We start from the raw sequence: 14,379 nt of genomic DNA on the forward strand, positions 1-14,379 counted from the left end.
CTTGAGGCTCCGTTAGTATCTTCATAAGAATCACCGGATAAGAATATTGACGGAAAAGGATGGAGAGACTTCACAAGAATAAAAGGATACTTGATTAAGAAATCTGAGTCCTTAAAGAAACAAGGGTGGGAGGGAGGGAAAACAAAGGGAACTTGGAGACGGATGAAAACAAACACCGTTTAGAAGAAACTGATACTTGATCTTGCGGATGTTGAAATGATCGGATCCACTTGAAGAGAAACACACCGGTGAAAAGGAGTGATATGGCGATCTCGATTATCGAGAAGGATTAGTATTCACATCATAGTATGAGAACACCGCTTAGGAAAGGTATGGGATCAACATTTGACTTCGAAGCAACTTGAATACCACAACTCAAAACAAAACAAAGGATTGGCTTGCAAAATAAGCCGGAACAAACATATGATAGAGATTTCGTCCAAAGTTTTCGTGGTGGGGCCTACATGGGCTTGATCGTACAACACCATCTTGTACAAGGCCGTGCACATGACATACGAAGCTTCCCCGAGTCGGCATAGCCAAGGACTCTTTAAGACACAACGAGACCACTGTAAAACCAATCGTGAATAGGCGGACCACTAGACGTCGAACACCAATTTCATATCATACATCTTTCGGAAAGATATCCTAAGAGCTACTTGAATTCCCACTTATAAACTCCCGAAATTTTCCGGTTATGCAATCAGGTGTTGGGGATACAGGGGAAGCATAATATCTCACCAAAAAATAGCAAATCCTACATCCAGCTGTATCCATCCTTCAACACATAACCAAGAAACCTTCGGAAATCATCTACCTCAACCTTCGAAAAGCATCCGTTATACGAGTTATGGCAATACTCCCGAACTCGTGCCCCAGTACTGGGTGGCATCGAGGTTATCTCACCAACAACTGCACAAAAGAGATTTTCGATGTCGGTGAAACTCAGGTATTTCAGAATCTCAACGATAAAATTGTGACGACAACACCTCGGAGCTCAACTCCCCGGGACACTGCCACAACCCCTAAATGTCAGGAGGCACCAAGAACAATGTTCTCGTGACAAAACCATCGGAACAATTCCAAGATACCTGCGTGATCCTAAATTTATTTTAGTGAAATTTGAGGAGAGAAGAGTCAAAACTCTACGTCAGGATGCCTCACCAGAGCGACGAAGGGACTGAGGAGTAAAAAGAATTCCTAACTCTCCGATATATATAATTCCTAAATGACTCAAAACATTTCTAGACTCAATAACACCAGCGATTCGATCAAGAAGGGGGGCTCCTAAGGTCGGGGATGGCTCTGATTACCAACTTGTAACGCCCTCGATGCGGCTATATCTCCCACGTGTCGAAGCACGACTTCGAGGCATAACCGCATTGAAAGCAATGTCGCAAGAGAGGTAATCTTCGCAAACAACCCATGTAATACATAAGGGAAAGAGATACATAGTTGGCTTACAATCTCCACTTCACACAATACATGAATAAAGCATTACATCATCCAGATACAATCAAGGTCCGACTACGGAACCAAAATAAAAGAACACTACCCCAAATGCTACACAGATCCCCGATCGACCCCAACTAGGCTCCACTACTGATCACCTAGAAATGGAACAACATAAAGGACAAGATCTTCTTCGAGCTCCTCCTTGAGCTTGGTTGCGTCATCTACACGGTTCAATGACACCTACAAGCTGGTTTTGGAAGTAACTGTGAGTCAAGGGGACTCAGCAATCTCACACCCTCGCGATCAAGACTATTTAAGCTTATGTGTAAGGTAAAGGTATGAGGTGGAGCTGCAGCAAGCGACTAGCAAGTATGGTGGCTAACATATTCGCAAAAGAGAGCGAGAAGAGAAGGCAAAAGCATGGTTGAACAACTATGATCATGAAGTGATCCTAGAACAACCTACTTCAAGCGTTACTCCAACACCGTGTTTACTTCCCGGACTCCGCCGAGAAGAGACCATCACGGTTACACACGTGGTTGATGTATTTTAATTAAGATCAACTTCAGGTTTTCTACAACCGGACATTAACAAATTCCCATCTGCCCATAACCGCGGGCATGGCTTTCAAAAGTTCAAATCCCTGCAGGGGTGTCCCAACTTAGCCCATCACAAGCTCTCACGATCAACGAAGGATATTCCTTCTCCCGAGACAATCCGATCAGGCTCGGCATCCCGGTTACAAGACATCCTTGACAATGGTAAAACAAGTCCAGCAACACCGCCCGAATGTGCCGACAAATCCCGATAGGAGCTGCACATATCTCATTCTCAGGGCACACCGGATAAGCTAAGCGTACGGGAGCCAACGTAACCCAAGTTGCCAAGGGACGGCCCCGCACGGTGCTCTGGGTTGGACCAACACTTGGAAAACCACTGGCCCGGGGGTTTAAAATAAAGATGACCCTTGGGCTGGCCAAACCAAAGGGAAAAAGAGGCTAGGTGGAGAATGGTAAAACCAATGTTGGGCCTTGCTGGAGGAGTTTTATTCAAGGCGAACTGTCAAGGGGTTCCCATTATCACCCAACCGTGTAAGGAACACAAAATCCGGGAACATAACACCGATATGACGGAAACTAGGGCGGCAAGAGTGGAACAAAACACCAGGCATAAGGCCGAGCCTTCCACCCTTTACCAAGTATATAGACGAATTAATTAAATAAGATATATTGTGATATCCCAACAAAATATCCATGTTCCAACATGGAACAAACTCCAATCTTCACCTGCAACTAACAACGCTATAAGAGGGGCTGAGCAAAGCAGTAACATAGACAAACAACGGTTTGCTAGGACAAGGTGGGTTAGGGGCTTGGCTTAACAATATGGGAGGCATGATAAGCAAGTGGTAGGTATCGCAACATAGGCATAGAAAGAGAGCGAGCAACTAGCAAGCAAAGATAGAAGTGATTTCGAGGGTATGGTCATCTTGCGTGAGATCCCGCAAGGAAGAAGAACAAGTCCATGAAGAAGACAAACGGACGCAGTCGAATGGATCCTCACAAATGCGACGTTACCGGATTACCGAGAAGAAGCAACACCAGAAAGAAGCAAGCAACATTCATAGTCAACAATCATCATATAAGCATGGCATGATGCGCAAACAAGTATGATGCATGTCCGGTTTAATGAGGCATGGCATGGCAAAATGCACAAACAATCCTACAAATTAAGTGGAGCTCAACATGCAACTCCGTTGCATATTGACGAAACACCACATTCAAGTTATTTAGTTCGATCTCGTTTATGTACCCAACAACATTAAATGTTGTTAAACATGGCAAGAGGGTGAAGCAAAGTAAAACTACATATCTAGTCAACTTTAAATGAGGCCGGAAGCAACGAACAACAATTCCGGTAAATCCCCATATGCATATATTGGTTTGGTACTGATCTGCCCTAAACACAATTTTAGAGTTATTAAACATGCAAGATGATGCCACTATGTTAAACTAGGAAAAATTCTACCCCATTTACATATAAAGTTTATTAAATTCCGAGTTACGGTTATTAAGTTATGAAATAAAGCATTTTAACATGGCCTAGGAGCAAATTAATGCAAACATCATTTTAAACATTTTAAACATAGATGAAAGATGGATATTATGAAACTAGACAAAATTCTAAGCATTCCTCATATATAAAGCATTTTAAACCGATGCACCGTTAGCGAGTTATTAAATGCATGAACGATGAGGGGTTTTCTGCAAATAAGAAAATCCTGGAAAAAATAGACAAACTCCTCCATAACAGAAAAAAACAAGGCAGGCCAAAACTGAATCGGCTGGGCTGCGCACCACGGGCTGAGGCCTAGGACGGTGGGGGATTGAGAAGCGGCTGGGCCCTGGCAAAGAAGCAGGCTGGGCCTGTTGCTGGACTCGGGCTCTGTGTGGAGAGACATGGAAGGAGCGGGTCCATGGCGCGGTCAACGCGAGGATCAGGGGCGCTGGCTGCGTGCGTCTTTGATTCAAAGGAAACAGGGCGCGGCGCTGGTCTCGAACGATGGCGGTGGCAGCAGGAACTCCGGCCGGCGAGGCGCAGCTTGAGGAGGCGGAGAAGCGGGACTTGGGGACGAGCGAAGCATGCGATGGCTGGCATTGCAGGAATCCGCAGCAGGCAAGGCGGCTCCATGGCCTTTGGTGGTGCGATGAGACGTGATGCCGGATGGCGACGCGGCAGGAGCTCGCCGGATCCGCCTGATCCGGGTGAGGCAGAGGCAGGGGAGGCCGAAAACAGGCAGGACGATGGCGGGGCACCCAGATCCGGCGGCCATGGGGTCCCTGTAGAGGGCTGGAGATAGAGATAGTTTAGAGGAAGGAGGAGAAGGAGATGGCCAGGGAAGGAGGAGCAGGGCGGCGGGATACGGCCTGGCAGGTCCTCCAGCGAGGCTTGCCGGCGACGAAATGGCGAGAGACGACTGAGACGGCGGGGACGAACTCCAGCGGTGGGGATTGGGGACTCCAGTGGGAGGTTGCAGGGAGCTGCGGGATCGAGGCTCCCCTACTCGAGCTCCTGAGTGCGTGCTCGCGCACGAGAGAGAGAGAGGAGGCTGGGCCTCTGGTGGCAGGATCGGGGCCAGAGGCGCTACTACGCAGGGAGGCCGCCGGTTTGCTTGATGGGGAAAACGAGGAAGGAGGAGGCGGCTTCGGTTGGTGGAAATGGATTAGGAGGGATCCCGAGGTGGATGGCGGCGACTCGACGGGACAAGTCCCTATATTTTAGGGTTTGTCCAAAAAGACTAGGAGTGGAGTATATATACATCACAGATTAGGTTAGGGGCTACCTCGTTCCTCGGATCGCAATCGGACGATCACGAATAAATAGCTAGGGAGCCTAAATAATAAAACGGTGATATTTTGTAGATCTTAGGGGATGTTCCGGACCCAACGGCGATGACTCCCTGGGTCGGGTTCGGGACAACTTCCGGACGTGCGCGAGGGCTCCGATGCACTGCACAAAGAGGGGTAGGCTGGGCCTAGGTGGACTGTGGAAAGCGGGTTGGTCTGAGAAAAAGGGAGAGATGCAGCCCAACACGATTTACGGAGACCGAAAACGTCTGACGTTTTGACCGGCTATATTGCCGCTATAGTTATCCGTTGGGGAATCAAACGATCTCTGAATGCGATGAAACTTAACAGTCGGTCTATCTACACTATAATAAGACCACACGTCAACTCTCATCCCATTCCGAGAACATTTTCCGGCCACTTATAAAATACTATTTCCGACATGCCGCGGGCGCGTGCAAGTGTGGTTGGGCTCAAAACGGACAATGGATGGAACTGGGGGAACCCGGACGGATGCAAGTTTGAAAACATGATGATTCAATGTGGATGATGACATGACAAGATGCAACACACAAGCGAATGGCATGGCAACGACAGCGAATAACTGGAGGACACCTGGCACATCGGTCTCGGGGCGTTACAGAACCCCTTGACAGTTTACCTTGAATAAAACTCCTCCAGCAAGGCCCAACCTTGGTTTTACCATTTGCCACCTAAGCCTTTTTCCCTTTGGTTCAACAGACTCAAGGTTCATCTTTATTTTAAACCCCCGGACTAGTGCTCCTCTGAGTGTTGATCCAAACTAGAGTCCTTTGCAGCGCCCCCTCGGGGAAACTCGAGGTTTGGTTTTAGTGGTACGGAGAGCTCATCCGGTGTGCCCTGAGAACGAGATACATGCGACTCCTATCAGGATTTTTCATCACATCAGGCGGCTTTGCTGGTCTTGTTTTACCATTGACGAAATGTCTTGTAACCGGGATTCCGAGTCTGATCGGGTCGTCCTGGGAGAAGGAATATCCTTCCTTGACTATGAGAGCTTGTGATGGGCTAAGTTGGGACACCCCTGCAGGGTTTTGAAATTTTGAAAGCCGTGCCCGCGGTTATGGGTATATGGGAATTTGTTAATATCTAGTTGTAGAAAACCTGACACTTAACTTAATTAAAATGAATCAACAGCGTGTGTAACCATGATGGTCTCTTTTCGGTGGAGTCTGGGAAGAGAACACGGTCTCGTGTTATGCTTGAACGTAAGTAGTTTCAGGATCACTTCTTGATCTTTATAGCTTCTCGACCGTGCTTTGCTTCTCTTCTCGCTCTCATTTGCGTAAGTTAGCCACCATATATGCTAGTGCTTGCTGCAGCTCCACCTCACTACATTTTCCTACCCATAATCTTAAATAGTCTTGACCACGAGGGTGTGAGATTGCTGAGTCCCCGTGACTCACAGATACTTCCAAACCGTTGCAGGTGCCGATGATACCAGTGCAAGTGACGCAACCCAGCTCAAGGGGGAGCTCGATGAAGATCTCGGTCGTTGTTTTTTTGTTTCCTTTAGATCAGTATTGGAGCCCAGTTGGGGCGATCGGGGATCTAGCATTAGGGGTTGTCTTTCTTTATTTGCTTCCATAGTCGGACCTTGATTGTATTATGGATGATGTAATGCTATATTTATGTATTTTGTGAACTGGCGATTGTAAGCCAACTCTTTATCCCTCTCTTATTCAGTACATGGGATGTGTAAAGATTACCCCTCTTGCGACATGCCTACTATGTGGTTGTGCCTCTATGTCGTGCTCCGACACATGGGAGATATAGCCGCATCATGGGTGTTACAAGTTGGTAATCAGAGCCTTCCCCGACTTAGGAGCCCCCTGCTTGATCGGATCGTTGACGTTTTTGAGTGTAGAAAAAAAATGTTTCGAGTCTTATAGGATTATATATATCGGAGAGTAGGATTCTTTTTACTCCTCAGTCCCTTCGTTGCTCTGGTGAGGCCTCCATGACGTAGAGTTTTTGACTCTTCTCTTCTCAAATTTCACTAATTTTTTTTAGGATCATGCAGGTATCTTGGAATCGTTCCGATGGTTTTGTGACAAGAACATTGTTCTTGGTGCCTCCTGACATTTAGGGGCTGTGGCAGTGTCCCGGGGAGTTGAGGACCGAGTGTTGGAAATATGCCCTAGAGGCAATAATAAAAGCATTATTATTATATTTCCTTATTCATGATGATTGTCTTTATTCATGCTATAATTGTATTATCCGGAAATCGTAATACATGTGTGAATAACAGACACCAACATGTCCCTGGTAAGCCTCTAGTTGACTAGCTCGTTGACCAACAGATAGTCATGGTTTCCTGACTATGGACATTGGATGTCATTGATAACGAGATCACATCATTAGGAGAACGATGTGATGGACAAGACCCAATCCTAAACATGGCACAAGATCGTATAGTTCGTTTGCTAGAGTTTTTCCAATGTCAAGTATCTTTTCCTTAGACCATGAGATCGTGTAACTCCCGGATACCGTAGGAGTGCTTTGGGTATACCAAACGTCACAACGTAACTGGGTGACTATAAAGGTAGACTACGGGTATCTCCGAAAGTGTCTGTTGGGTTGACATGGATCAAGACTGGGATTTGTCACTCCGTATGACGGAGAGGTATCACTGGGCCCACTCGGTAATGCATCATCATAATGAGCTCAAAGTGACCAAGTGTCTGGTCACGGGATCATGCATTACGGTACGAGTAAAGTGACTTGCCGGTAACGAGATTGAACGAGGTATTGGGATACCGACGATCGAATCTCGGGCAAGTAACATATCGATTGACAAAGGGAATTGCATATGGGGTTGATTGAATCCTCGACATCGTGGTTCATCCGATGAGATCATCGTGGAGCATGTGGGAGCCAACATGGGTATCCAGATCCCGCTGTTGGTTATTGACCGGAGAGTCGTCTCGGTCATGTCTGCTTGTCTCCCGAACCCGTAGGGTCTACACACTTAAGGTTCGGTGACGCTAGGGTTGTGAAGATATGTATATGCAGTAACCCGAATATTGTTCGGAGTCCCGGATGAGATCCCGGACGTCACGAGGAGTTCCGGAATGGTCCGGAGGTAAAGAATTATATATAGGAAGTGCTGTTTCGGCCATCGGGACAAGTTTCGGGGTCACCGGTATTGTACCGGGACCACCCGGAAGGGTCCCGGGGGTCCACCGGGTGGGGCCACCTATCCCGGAGGGCCCCATGGGCTGATGTGGGAAGGGACCCAGCCCATAGTGGGCTGGGGCGCCAACCCCCAAGGGCCCATGCGCCTAGGGTTGGGGGGAACCCTAAAGGGGGGCGCCCCCTTGCTTGGGGGGCAAGCCCCCCACCCCTTGGCCGCCGCCCCCCTAGGAGATCCCATCTCCTAGGGCCGGCCACCCCCCTTGGCACCCCTATATATAGTTGAGGAGAGGGAGGACTTAACACCACAGCCCCTGGCGCCTCCCTCTCTCCCCGTTACGTCTCTCTCTCGTAGTATAGGCGAAGCCCTGCTACTGTGACACCCTGCATCCACCACCACGCCGTCGTGCTGCTGGATCTTCATCAACCTCTCCTTCCCCCTTGCTGGATCAAGAAGGAGGAGACGTCTCCCGTGCCGTACGTGTGTTGAACGCGGAGGTGCCATCCGTTCGGCGCTTGGTCATCGGTGATTTGGATCACATCGTGTACGACTACATCATCACCGTTCTTTGAACGCTTCCGCATGCGATCTACAAAGGTATGTAGATGCATCCGATGACTCGTTGCTAGATGAACTCCTAGATGGATCTTGATGAAACGAGTAGGAAAATTTTTGTTTTCTGCAACGTTCCCCAACAGTGGCATCATGAGCTAGGTCTATGCGTAGTTCTTCTTGCGCGAGTAGAACACAATTTATTGTGGGCGTAGATTTGTCAACTTTGTTGCCGCTACTAGTCTTTTCTTGCTTCAGCGGCATTGTGGGATGAAGCGGCCCGGACCAACCTTACACGTACGCTTACGTGAGACCGGTTCCACCGACTAACATGCACTAGTTGCATAAGGTGGCTGGCGGGTGTCTGTCTCTCCCACTTTAGTTGGAGCGGATTCGATGAACAGGGTCGTTATGAAGGGTAAATAGAAGTTGACAAATCACGTTGTGGCTTTAACGTAGGTAAGAAGACGTTCTTGCTAGAACCCTAATTCAGCCACGTAAAACTTGCAACAACAATTAGAGGACGTCTAACTTGTTTTTGCAGCAAGTGGTTTATGATATGATATGGCCAAAGTTGTGATGAATGTTGAATGATCTATATGTGATGTATGAGATGTTCATGATATTGTAATAGGAATCACGACTTGCATGTCGATGAGTATGACAACCGGCAGGAGCCATAGGAGTTGTCTTTATTTTTTGTATGACCTGCGTGTCATTGAGAAACGCCATGTAAATTAATTTACTTTATTGCTAAACGCGTTAGCCATAGTAGTAGAAGTAATAGTTGGCGAGCAACTTCATGGAGACACGATGATGGAGATCATGATGATGGACATCATGGTGTCAAGCCGGTGACAAGATGATCATGGAGCCCCAAGATGGAGATCAAAGGAGCTATGTGATATTGGCCATATCATGTCACGTTTATTATTTGATTGCATGTGATGTTTATCATGTTTTGCATCTTGTTTACTTAGAACGACGGTAGTAAATAAGATGATCCCTCATACAATTTCAAGAAGTGTTCTCCCCTAACTGTGCACCGCTGCTAAAGTTCGTCGTTTCGAAGCACGCCGTGATGATCGGGTGTGATAGATCCTTACGTTCACATACAACGGGTGTAAGACAGTTTTACACATGCAAAACACTTAGGGTTAACTTGACGAGCCTAGCATGTACAGACATGGCCTCGGAACACAGAAGACCGAAAGGTCGAGCATGAGTCGTATAGAAGATACGATCAACATGAGGATGTTCACCGACGTTGACTAGTCCGTCTCACGTGATGATCGGACACGGCCTAGTTAACTCGGATCATGTAATACTTAGATGACTAGAGGGATGTCTAATCTAAGTGGGAGTTCATTAATTATTTGATTAGATGAACTTAATTATCATGAACTTAGTCTAAAATATTTTACAATATGTCTTGTAGATCAAATGGCCCACGTAGTCCTCAACTTCAACGCGTTCCTAGAGAAAACCAAGCTGAAAGACGATGGCAGCAACTATACGGACTGGGTCCGGAACCTGAGGATCATCCTCATAGCTGCCAAGAAAGATTATGTCCTACAAGCACCGCTAGGTGATCCGCCCGTCCCACAGAACCAAGACGTTATGAACGCTTGGCAGACACGTGCTGATGACTACTCCCTCGTTCAGTGCGGCATGCTTTACAGCTTAGAGCCGGGGCTCCAAAAGCGTTTTGAGAGACATGGAGCATATGAGATGTTCGAAGAGCTGAAAATGGTTTTTCAAGCTCATGCCCGGATCGAGAGATATGAAGTCTCTGATAAGTTCTTCAGCTGTAAGATGGAGGAAAATAGTTCTGTCAGTGAGCACATACTCACTATGTCTGGGTTGCATAACCGCCTGTCTCAGCTGGGAGTTAATCTCCCGGATGATGCGGTCATTGACAGAATCCTCCAGTCGCTCCCACCAAGCTACAAGAGCTTTGTGATGAACTTCAACATGCAGGGGATGCAAAAGACCATTCCTGAGTTGTTCTCAATGCTGAAATCAGCGGAGGTAGAAGTCAAGAAGGAACATCAAGTGTTGATGGTCAATAAAACCACTAAGTTCAAGAAAGGCAAGGGTAAAAAGAACTTCAAGAAGGACGGCAAGGAGGTTGCCGCGCCCGGCAAGCAAGCTGCCGGGAAGAAGCCAAAGAATGGACCCAAGCCCGAGACTGAGTGCTTTTATTGCAAAGGGAAGGGTCACTGGAAGCGGAACTGCCCCAAATACTTAGCGGACAAGAAGGCTGGCAACACCAAAGGTATATTTGATATACATGTAATTGATGTGTACCTTACCAGTACTCGTAGTAGCTCCTGGGTATTTGATACCGGTGTCGTTGCTCACATTTGTAACTCACAGCAGGAGCTGCGGAATAAACGGAGACTGGCGAAGGACGAGGTGACGATGCGCGTCGGGAATGGTTCCAAGGTCGATGTGATCGCCGTCGGCACGCTACCTCTACATTTACCTACGGGATTAGTTATAAACTTCAATAATTGTTATTTAGTGCCAAGTTTGAGCATGAACATTGTATCAGGATCTCGTTTAATACGAGATGGCTACTCATTTAAATCCGAGAATAATGGTTGTTCTATTTATATGAGAGATATGTTTTATGGTCATGCTCCTATGGTGAATGGTTTATTCTTTATGAATCTCGAACGTAATACTACACATGTTCATAATGTGAATACCAAAAGATGTAAGGTTGATAATGATAGTCCCACATACTTGTGGCACTGCCGCCTTGGTCACATAGGTGTCAAACGCATGAAGAAGCTCCATGCAGATGGACTTTTAGAGTCTCTTGATTATGAATCATTTGACACGTGCGAACCATGCCTCATGGGTAAGATGACCAAGACTCCGTTCTCAGGAACAATGGAGCGAGCAACCAACTTATTGGAAATCATACATACTGATGTATGTGGTCCAATGAGTGTTGAGGCTCGCGGTGGCTATCGTTATGTTCTCACCCTCACTGATGACTTGAGTAGATATGGGTATATCTACTTAATGAAACACAAGTCTGAAACCTTTGAAAAGTTCAAGGAATTTCAGAGTGAGGTTGAAAATCAACGTGACAGGAAAATCAAGTTTCTACGATCAGATTGTGGAGGAGAATACCTGAGTCACGAATTTGGCACACACTTAAGAAAATGTGGAATAGTTTCACAACTCACGCCGCCTGGAACACCTCAGCGTAACGGTTTGTCCGAACGTCGTAATCGCACTCTATTAGATATGGTGCGATCTACGATGTCTCTTACCGATTTACCGCTATCCTTTTGGGGCTATGCTTTGGGGACTGCCACATTCACTTTAAATAGGGCTCCATCGAAATCCGTTGAGACGACACCGTATGAATTATGGTTTGGGAAGAAACCTAAGCTGTCGTTTCTGAAAGTTTGGGGATGCGATGCTTATGTCAAGAAACTTCAACCTGAAAAGCTCGAACCCAAGTCGGAAAAATGCGTCTTCATAGGATACCCAAAAGAAACTATTGGGTACACCTTCTACCTCAGATCCGAAGGCAAGATCTTTGTTGCCAAGAATGGGTCCTTTCTAGAGAAACAGTTTCTCTCGAAAGAAGTAAGTGGGAGGAAAGTAGAACTTGATGAAGTATTACCTCTTGAACCGGAAAATGGCGCAACTTAAGAAAATGTTCCTGAGGTACCTGCAACGACTAGAGAGGAAGTTAATGATAATGATCAAGATACTTCTAATCAAGCTCCTACTAAAATTCGAAGGTCCACAAGGACACGTTCCGCACCAGAGTGGTACGGCAACCCTGTCTTGGAAATCATGGTGTTAGACAACGGTGAACCTTCGAACTATGAAGAAGCGATGGCGGGCCCGGATTCCGACAAATGGCTAGAAGCCATGAAATCCGAGATAGGATCCATGTATGAAAATGAAGTATGGACTTTGACTGACTTGCCCGTTGAACAGCGAGCCATAGAAAATAAATGGATCTTTAAGAAGAAGACAGACGCGGATGGTAATGTGACCATCTATAAAGCTCGACTTGTCGCTAAGGGTTATCGACAAATTCAAGGGGTTGACTACGATGAGACTTTCTCACCGGTAGCGAAGCTAATGTCCGTCCGAATCATGTTAGCAATTGCCGCATTCTACGATTATGAGATATGGCAAATGGACGTCAAAACGGCATTCCTTAATGGTTTCCTTAAGGAAGAATTGTATATGATGCAGCCGGAAGGTTTTGTCGATCCTAAGAATGCTGACAAGGTGTGCAAGCTCCAACGCTCGATTTATGGGCTGGTGCAAGCATCTCGGAGGTGGAACATTCGCTTTGATGAGATGATCAAAGCGTTTGGGTTTACACAGACTTATGGAGAAGCCTGCGTTTACAAGAAAGTGAGTGGGAGCTCTGTAGCATTTCTCATATTATATGTAGATGACATACTATTGATGGGAAATGATATAGAACTCTTGGACAGCATCAAGGCCTACTTGAATAAGAGTTTTTCAATGAAGGACCTTAGAGAAGCTGCTTATATATTAGGCATCAAAATCTATAGAGATAGATCGAGACGCCTCATAGGTCTTTCACAAAGCACGTACCTTGATAAGATATTGAAGAAGTTCAATATGGATCAATCTAAGAAGGGGTTCTTGCCTGTGTTACAAGGTATGAAATTGAGCTCAGCTCAATGTCCGACCACGGCAGAAGATATAGAAGAGATGAGCGTCATCCCCTATGCATCAGCCATAGGTTCTATTATGTATGCCATGCTGTGTACCAGACCTGATGTAAACCTTGCCGTAAGTTTGGTAGGAAGGTACCAAAGTAATCCCGGCAAGGAACACTGGACAGCGGTCAAGAATATCCTGAAGTACCTAAAAAGGATTAAGGAAATGTTTCTCGTTTATGGAGGTGATGAAGAGCTCGTCGTAAAGGGTTACGTCGACGCTAGCTTCGACACAGATCTGGATGACTCTAAGTCACAAACCGGATACGTGTATATTTTGAATGGTGGGGCAGTAAGCTGGTGCAGTTGCAAGCAAAGCGTCGTGGCGGGATCTACATGTGAAGCAGAGTACATGGCAGCCTCGGAGGCAGCACATGAAGCAATATGGGTGAAGGAGTTCATCACCGACCAAGGAGTCATACCCAATGCGTCGGGGCCAATCAAACTTTTCTGTGACAACACTGGAGCTATTGCACTTGCCAAGGAGCCCAGGTTTCACAAGAAGACAAGGCACAACAAGCGTCGCTTCAACTCCATTCGTGAAAATGTTCAAGATGGAGACATAGATATTTGTAAAGTACATACGGACCTGAATGTAGCAGATCCGTTGACTAAACCTCTCCCTAGAGCAAAACAGGATCAACACCAGAATTCCATGGGTGTACGATTCATCACAATGTAACTAGATTATTGACTCTAGTGCAAGTGGGAGACTGTTTGTTGGAAATATGCCCTAGAGGCAATAATAAAAGCATTATTATTATATTTCCTTGTTCATGATAATTGTCTTATTCATGCTATAATTGTGTTATCCGGAAATCGTAATACATGTGTGAATAACAGACACCAACATGTCCCTAGTAAGCCTCTAGTTGACTAGCTCGTTGATCAACAGATAGTCATGGTTTCCTGACTATGGACATTGGATGTCATTGATAACGAGATCACATCATTAGGAGAATGATGTGATGGACAAGACCCAATCCTAAACATAGCACAAGATCGTATAGTTCGTTTGCTAGAGTTTTCCAATGTCAAGTATCCTTTCCTTAGACCATGAGATCGTGTAACTCCCGGATACCGTAGGAGTGCTTTGGGTATACCAAACGTCACA

Source organism: Triticum urartu, chromosome 3 (assembly GCF_003073215.2).
Source record: "Triticum urartu cultivar G1812 chromosome 3, Tu2.1, whole genome shotgun sequence".
Taxonomy (NCBI): domain Eukaryota; kingdom Viridiplantae; phylum Streptophyta; class Magnoliopsida; order Poales; family Poaceae; genus Triticum; species Triticum urartu.